The 9,217-nt window shown below is 37.0% G+C and overlaps 1 long non-coding RNA gene across 1 annotated transcript; it reads right to left on the bottom strand.

Annotated features, from left to right (window-relative positions):
* Positions 1–4,614: 4,614 nt before the first annotated feature.
* LOC120087308 (uncharacterized) lies at positions 4,615–8,575 on the bottom strand. Its single transcript, XR_005484482.2, has 3 exons — positions 8,442–8,575; positions 5,361–6,058; positions 4,615–4,998 (listed from the first exon to the last, which is right to left on the bottom strand). It is a non-coding gene; the product is annotated as an uncharacterized LOC120087308 (long non-coding RNA).
* Positions 8,576–9,217: the final 642 nt, after the last annotated feature.

Genomic DNA, 9,217 nt, shown 5'->3' on the forward strand with positions numbered 1-9,217 from the left:
ATAGTGCGAGGAATGGACATGAATTGACTAACAACATGAGTTGCATAAGCTATGTCTGGACGAGTTACTGTTAAATAGATAAGGCTGCCAACTAGTTGTCTATACAGTGTTGGATCCTGGAGCAGAACACCATAAAAAGAGGTCAGACGAAAATTGGAATCCAATGGTGTTGGTGCTGTGGTAGAATCAGTGATACCTAAACGAGCTAAAAGATTTGATGCATACCTCACTTGAGATAGGTAGTATTCATCAGAGCATGATGAAATCTGAAGACCAAGGAAGTAATTGAGTGGTCCCAAATCTTTCATCTCAAAATGTTCTCCTAGATAGCATCGGAGATCCGAAATAACCTGAGGATCGTCACCAGTAATGATCATATCATCCACATATAACAGGAGGAGAACAATTCCAAGGGAAGTTTTCCAAGTAAACAGGGAAGAGTCATGAGCGCTGGAGGTAAACCCAATCTGGGTAATAGTAGAACTGAAGGTTGTAAACCAGGCACGGGGAGCTTGTTTAAGCCTATATAATGCACGGTGAAGAAGACATACCTTCTTTGGTGGAGAAGAGACACCAGGTGGTGGCTGCATATAGACTTCTTCAGATAGTGTGCCATTGAGGAAAGCATTCTTAACATCCATTTGAAGAAGGAGCCACTATTTAGCAGTTGCTACGACCAATAGACTTCAGACAGACGTCATGCAATTGGAGTGAATGCTTCCTCATAGTCAATACCATATTCACGTGTATACTCTTTAGCCACCAGACGAGCCTTATAACGTTTGGTAGATCCATCAGAACGGGTCTTAATTTTATAGATCCACTTACATCCAATAGGTTTCTTGCTAGGAGGTAGACCAACATACTCCAAAGTGTGAGTCTTTTCTAAAGCTTAAAGTTCCTCATCCATAGCTTACTGCTAAAGAGGGTTAGTATAACCCTCATGATAGGACTGTGATTCAACTAAGGACATAGTAGTGGAAGAACAAAGATAGTCTTATAGATAATGAGAAGTTTCTCTTACCCGGGCAGACCGATGAACAGATGTAGGGTCATGTCAGCATCAGGGACAAATGGTAGATCTGAGAGTGCAGCAGAAGGAGGAGACTGATCGAGCTCTGGAATGAGTGGAGTAGAAGACTCAATCTTTGGTACGGGTGAAGTGGGAGACTAAGGACTAGATGAAGATTCACAGGCGAGAAATAGATCTGTGGTAGAATTAATGAAGAATGATTGGACACCAAAAAAGGGAGCATGAAAAGAAGAAATATTAGAAAACATATGATGTTCCCAGAATGTGACATGGCAAGAGATACGTAACCGATTTGATATAGGATCCCAACACCAAAACCCTTTATGTTCAATTCCATAACCAAGAAAGCAACACAAATGAGCCCGAGGTTCAAGTTTGGAATATTCATGAGAATGAAATAAAACAAAGCATACACAGCCAAAAACTTTGAAAAGGGAATAAGAGGGAGGAGAGTTATACAACCGCTCAAAAGGAGACACATTGTAGAGAACAGTGGAGGGAAGACGGTTGATAACATAAACATATGTGAATGCAGGTTCACCCCAAAAGTTTTTAGGACAAGATGCAGAGAGAAGTTGTGCTCGGACATAGTCAAGAATATGACGATGCTTTCTTTCAGGCCGACCATTCTGTTGAGAAGTATAAGGACATGAGTGTTGGATAAGCGTGCCCTATTGGGTTAGGAAGGAGAGTAGGTGAAAGTCCTTATACTCCATTGCATTGTCAGTCCGAAGGATTTTGATGGTTTGAGAAAATCGAGTTTGAATCATTTTAGCAAATTTAATGTAAACTTGAGCCAAAGAGGAACGATTCCTTAGAAAATATATCCAAGTAAAACGAGAGTAGTCATCAATGAACAATATAAAATATCGATACCATTTATTGTAGGGGTAGGAGTAAGGCCCCAAATATCAGAATGAATAAGACCAAATGGTTTATCACGTAGAGAAGTTGAAATAGGAAATGACAGAACATGCTATTTTGCCAGTTTACAATGTAAATAATCAAATGAACAGAATTGAGAAACATTACTTAAGGTTCTAATAGAAATTAGGCTACGAAGTTTGCCAAATGATGCATGACCAAGACGACGGTGCCAGTAATACATGTCAGTATCTGTGACAGCTGCAGAAACAGATGGCAGGACAGGAGGTTGAAAGGACGTGAGCTTAAATAATCTTCCCACCTTGCGACTCGTACTAACCATCTGACCAGCCCTGGATCCTGAACTTAACAACCATGAGAGGAAAAAAGAACAATTAGTCCTAGGTCACATAATTGTTCAATAGAGACAAGATTAAAGGTCAATTTTGGGACATGATAAGTGGTGGATAGGTTAATACTCGGTGTACTAACAGTCCCAGTATGTGAAATAGGTATGTGGTTACCGTCAGTAGAATATACTGGAGGCAGGGATTTTACAGGGGTGGAGAAAGACAACAAGGCCATATTCGAGGTCATGTGCTTACAGCAGACTAAATCAAGAAGCCAAGATGTACTTGGTGTGACAACAAGGGTAGGAGAATTAGGAGATAGCACCTGTAGCAAGTCCTGAAGATCGCTGAGCTGGATACTCAGAGGATTTGAGGGTACCACATCAAAGGTAGTGGCAACAGCTGCAACAGATGGAGAACTATGCTTAGTAGAATTCTTGGATTTATTGATGTATCCTGGAGGAGGTGGTTTGGAAGGACAGTTATCCAGGATATGACCCCGTCTATGGTAGTACCTACATTTGATGGTGGGGCAACTGGAAAACTTATGACCATGCTGTTTGCAGTTCTTGCAAAAAATCGACTTAGTTGGAAATCGTGAATGGGTGGTTGCGAGAGCAACGTTTAGGGAAGGTAAGGAGACTAGCCCAAGCCGCTTCTCCTCAAAGATAGTTTCTTGAATCGAAGCATCAAGAGATAGCAGAGGACTGCGATGTAACAAGGCAGCACGAACAGATTCATACTTATGACGAAGCCCCATAAGAACCTTGATAAGTCGTAGATGATCTGAACTGATCTTAGCATGATCTAATTGAGTCCAAATAGGCTGAAGAATAGCGAGATACTCATTCATAGATTGCTCGTTCTCCTAACTTGTGCCAACCAAAGTAGTATTAAGTTGGTAGTAGTGAGTAAGACCAACGATTGGGAACCGTTCCGACAGAAACTCCCAAAGTTCTTTAGCTGTGTCGAATGCATCAAACTGAGTGTGGATGGCTGGGATAGAAGTATTACTCAACCAGGTGATTATTTGATGGTTCTTACTGTCCTAGTTTTCTAGTCTGTCCACAAACTTACTGTCTTCTTCAGTAGCTCCTTTGACAGATTTAATGACATCACCTGTTACAACTCACCACAATTTACGACCAATCAGGAAATGCTTCATTTGATAGGCCTAGGTAATATAGTTAGTATCATCAAGGATTGTGCTGATAGGGCAAAATGTCATTTTTTTCCATTATAACGAGAAAAAACCAACAGAAACGGTCAGACGGATAGAAATGAACAGAAACAGCTAGAAAAAAATCAATAGGGCTTGGCTCGGCTTGGTTCCCTTGACTCGAATTGCTTGACTCGCCTTACCTGACTCGGCGGGCATGGCTCATTCACGGCTCAACAATAAGGATAGAAAAAAAACATGGCTCAGCAACATAGCTCCTTCGTCTTCACGACTCGATTCTTCACAGAGATCTGGGCGGAAAGAACAGACGTGCGACCTCTCCGATGGTCGACGATCTTCGTTCTTCACGGAGATCTAGGCGGAACGAATGAAGATGCAACCTCTCTGACGAACGACGAGCTTGATCAACGTGGATTGGCGTAGATCTAAACGAACTTGATTGACGGACGGCGAACTTGATCAACGCGAATGAGACTAGAACTTGAGCACATGGATGTGAATGAATGGAGCTTGATCAGCGGCTGCCTCTGATGGTGTGAGAGGATGCACAGGAATCAGATCTGGGTGCGCGAGGTGTCGAGCAAATCTAGGTGAATGGGAAGCAGATTGGATCAGATTGGTTAGGTGAGTCGATTGACGAACAAAGCATGGAGCAAATTTGGGTGCGCGGGTTGATGGCAACAATGGCAGAAAAAAAAAAAAAAAAACTAGCAAGGCTCTGATACCATATAGAAAATGAGACTTGAATGAATAATTTATGTGTATATCTCATATGTCGGTAAAATACAGGTATAAATAGGGATACAAGAACAAAAAATAACTAACAAATCTCCTAACAAATCTCAATCTAACATATAAAAATCCTAACAGAAGAATATTTTTATAATTTAATGAGAAGAAAAGGTCGAAAAGATAGAAATGAGATAATGAATGACTTTGTTAAAGTAGAGCTGTAGATTTAGTATAAAAAGATTAGTATTTGTGGAGCTTACCTTCCATGGAAAAGAGAACATGTGAGATAGTTACTGTCAATGTGGCAAAACTCAACCCGTAATTAAAAGCAAAGATTGCACTGGGTTAGAGTTTGCTATAGCCATCAAAGTTTTTCTGATATATGTCAAATGTCTTGGCATTAATAAATCGAGAAATGTAGGTTTTACCAGTGAAGTGAAAAGTGTGAGCAGAAATCATGGGAAATCGCTTAGCTTCATAAAGATTTGACCAGTAGACAATGGGGTTTATTACATAGACGACCATGAAAAACCCAATTAAGACATTGACGATTGCAAAGCCAGGTGTGGCCAGAGGGCTTCCCAAGAAGCCAGCAACAGTTTTCCAATCAATCCCGAATGAGCCGATGCCAAGGCCGCGAAGGCCCGAACCAATCTGTTGGGCAGTAATGGAGTTTCTCCATATCAAACAAACCAATGAGATGCAAGATATTGATGGGAAGAGGTAGCTTGGAATGAGGTAGTAACCGAAACTCGATATGAAAACCCTGAAGAAGAATTGTTGCCTTGTATGACCCCTCTTGGTCTCTTGTCTTTCTCATGCAACGCCTTGAACAATTCCTAGATATTTGAGATGAGGTAAGCTTCTTTTTTCTTAAATCATCCATTGACCCAAAAACTGAAACTAATGCGTGAACGCTCCCCTCACTTGTGACTTGATATATGAGAAAACCCAACAAGTGGAAATCAATATCAATTGGAAAGAAAATAACATTTCAAGGGTTCGACCACGAGACCTACCTAGAGCACCTAATCTAATTCCATCTTAAATCATCGATCATGACTAAAAAGTTTAAACTTTTTTTTTAGATAGATATGATATTAAATTTATCAATTTTGTTGACAATGTTTGCTTTCATAACTGATACACTTGATTCAGATTTACCAAGCAAAGATTAAGTTTCAGTTCTTGAAGACAGTACCTGAACAGAGAGAACTGAACTAGATTTGCAGGCCACCACATATATGGGGAGTCAACTAGGTATCTTCTGAACAACCCAGTCCATCTATATATCCTAGCATCTGCTCATTGGCAATCACTCAGAAAAATATACTAGAAATGCACCAACCAATATATGAAAATGGGTATTGTATTATGGGACAAACACAACCAGTCTGAAGCAATCTAAAGATAGAGAGGCTTATTGAGCCTAATGAAGTAAATTAGAAGATACCTGACTGGTTTGAGACAACAAACAAGGCTGCCAAAGGATGGAGATTTCTGTGGTAAAATGCCTTACCTCGTGACTATATTCATAGCACAGACAGTTATTTGATCCAGAATTGGCGAAAATGGTGATCAGGACATGTTCTTTGACAGTAAACGGCCCTGGATTCAACGAAAATGACCATTTGGTGAGTGGAATTCGAACTGAGGTAGATGGAATAGTTGCAGCCATCAATTTTCCCAGAGGAAGAACAAGAATCTGTGCAGAAACCGACGAAACATAAAGCGGATTCTGGCGAAAACCAAAGAATTGGTTTACAACAAAAGACAAGGGACAGCAAGATGTAAGCCAAAGAATCCATGTTCTGAATGTTAAGGCTGGCTCTGAAGGGTCATCAGTTGGTGGAACTATCAGCCTCACTTCCTCAATTGGACTGTCATTATCTTCCTCCACTGCATTACCAAATTTCACAAATCTTATTCTGATCGCACATCATCCTTAAATGGAACTAACAAACTGTGTTAATGGAGAAAATCACTAAATTTATTGTAACTGCTACTTAATTAGAAAATCATTACTAATATATACATATATTTTGTGAGGAGTATGAGATTAGATGTAGCCTCAGATGCACCTAATCATTGCTTGCACTTGATGAAGAGTTAGTGACATTCGAAACATCATTAACAGACGTATTACTTCCATCCAAGTTACTATTTGGGTTTTGTTCCTTTTTATTGATTTCTTGTTTGACCATATTCGATCGTTGGATATTCATGTATCTTGTAACACTTATCAAGTATGATCTTACATTGCAAGAAAGTATTAAAAAAAATGTACTTTATTTTCTGATTATCTAGTATCTCTACTAATAATACTTTTTTTTTTTAAAAAAAAATGAAAATTATAGGACTCACATAAATACGATGAAAAGAGCAAAAGATATACAATGCTCACTCTATCTGCAGAAGTGGGTTTTTAATGCACCTCCCAAAGCAAGCGTTTCAGAATCCTAAGGAGGCTACACATTTTTCCAACAAAAAGGTATTCTTCTGACCTTATTTTTCCCATTTTACTTATCCAAAAGGGAAAAACTTAGGTATAGCGAGCTGCACACATGTTGTGACACTCTTCTTTTTTCCAAATATATATATATATATATATATATATTTAAATTTTTATTTGTATGGTAAAGAAAAATAGAGTATAGGAATGCACCTAATCATTACTCTATTAAAGAAAATGGACTAAATTTTGTGACTTTTCTTTTGAGCATATTTTAAATATCAAGAGTATAGATTCTAATTCTTCCACTTTAAAAATATATATATACATTTTAAAATGGATTAAATATTAACTATAACAGTAACGATAATGATATGACGTAATTTCAGGATATAATTGGATTGAGCACACTTCGTTCTTCCATCAATTTGCGCTTTTTTATTATAGGTTTTGAAATGGGCCCCATGTATTCGTATGGATGCAGAATACAGGTATACAACACTAAATCTAATCAAACGGGGCCACTTTTCACATGACCATTGATTTCTTAACTTTTCACTAGAGTAAATGTGGCCTAAAAAAATTAATTTTTTAATGTTAAATTATAAATTGAGTCCTTAAACTTAAAATTTATATTTAATAAATGTTTGAACTAACAATTTTGTATTAATAGATTTTTGAACTTTCAAATTGAAATCTTATTGGTCCTAAATATATTCACTCTAAACTTTTAGCTTTGCATAATAGGTCCGTGAATTATTGGACATAAGCTCAACTTTTAGGCAAAAAGTTTGATTAGAGAAAATGGTCGAGATACTGTGTTCTTTAATATGTATTTATTGTTCTTTTTTTTCTTTAAGTAAATCAAATGTGTTCACTAACTTATTTGCCATATTTATTTGCTTACTTTTTCAAACTATTTTTTCAATTTTAAAAAATGCCCCGTTTAGCCAACAATCCTACAGCTTCTCGACAAGGAGTCCTCGTGTCAACATCCCCACAGGAGATTCCGCGGAGATAGGGATTGAAATAAGGGGCCGCCTTCCCCATCTCCATTTTATATTCCAAATTTTTAATTATTAATCTTGTACAATATATAAAATTGAATTCTACACTTTCTGTTATATATCTAGCAAGTCGATAAACTTAAAAAATATTGAATAGGTCAATGACTTATGTGACAAAATCGAAAACTTTAGAGATTTAATAGACAATCAATTGAAAGTTTATGAATTTATGGACTTCTTAAATATTATCATATACTTGGTTGGCTATTGGCAAAAACATTTCTTTGCCCCCTCAATGCGGGCTTGGTGAAGTTCAACAGGAAGTTCGAGAGTAGATCCCAATGACCAAACACTTATGCATCTAAGGTGGAAACCGAACAACTTCTAAGTTATGGAGGACACACCTGACGTAGATTGACTAAACTACACTATACCTCATCTCACCCCCCCGAAGCATATAGATCCACTTGATGTAGGCTGATTTATATGCTAAGACCGTTATCATATAAATCACTTCTTAATACTAAACTGTTCAAGACAACAACATCAAATACTAAAAGACGAGAAGTTTTTGGAGCTAGAAACATGCAAGCAGAAGCAATTAGGATCCAAAGTACTTTAATTTCATTAACTTAAGGATTAAGCATGTTTGTCCTAAAGGGAAAACCATCGAAGGTTTTACGCAGCGGAAAGCGAGGATTGATCCCAATATCGTATTTCACAGAATTTAAGAAGTTATAGAATTAAGAAGAAGAGATCATGCATTAAAATTAAATTTACAACATGCTTTTCAAAAGGGGAAAAAGGGAGAAGAAAGACTTACCGTTTGAAGAACAAATTCTTCACGAACTCCCTTGAACGGATCATGATCTCTTCTTCCAATTGGGACACCACCACAAATGGAGCCTCATGTATTCTCTAGGGTTGAGAATTGACAGGAGTTGTGGGCTCTGCCTTTGAATTGGAAGAGAGAATGAGAGGATTTTTCAGAGAACCTTTCTCTGTGATTTTTCTGTAGAGAACAGTTCTTCCAAGAATCCAAGGAGAAAGATGAAAATGACCACTCATTCCATCACTCCCACACATTACACGATGGGTTGAGAGAATTAGGGGAGGGAGTTTTAATTAAAATAATATAAATTAAATTAAAATTAAATTAATAATAATTATAATTATACATATAATAACAACCTTATTATATATAAATTATATGTTATATCCCATATAACACATAATCTATAGTTACATATTGTATCAAATACAATATAACCTATAGATTTATTTTCTCTCAACCATACATGACATTTAATATAAATTACATTTATACTAAATTCACTTATACGAATCTCATCCATATAATTTGAATCATATTCAAATTTCTCTCATATTACCTTATATCATAATGTATCAAATACATTATATTAATTATATCATATATAATTAATTTTCACAATTAATTTGAAAACTTCAAATTAATCCAAAATTAATTCTCAATTAAATCCTTGTTGAGCTACAGAGGGGACCTTATGGATCTGTAGATTGAAACTCCAATAGTACTTGTATAATTAATTAAAATCTTTAATTAAATTACTTAACTTC

The sequence above is a fragment of the Benincasa hispida genome, chromosome 9 (assembly GCF_027475165.1).
Source record: "Benincasa hispida cultivar pf3 chromosome 9, pf3_genome.v1.1, whole genome shotgun sequence".
Lineage (NCBI taxonomy): Eukaryota > Viridiplantae > Streptophyta > Magnoliopsida > Cucurbitales > Cucurbitaceae > Benincasa > Benincasa hispida.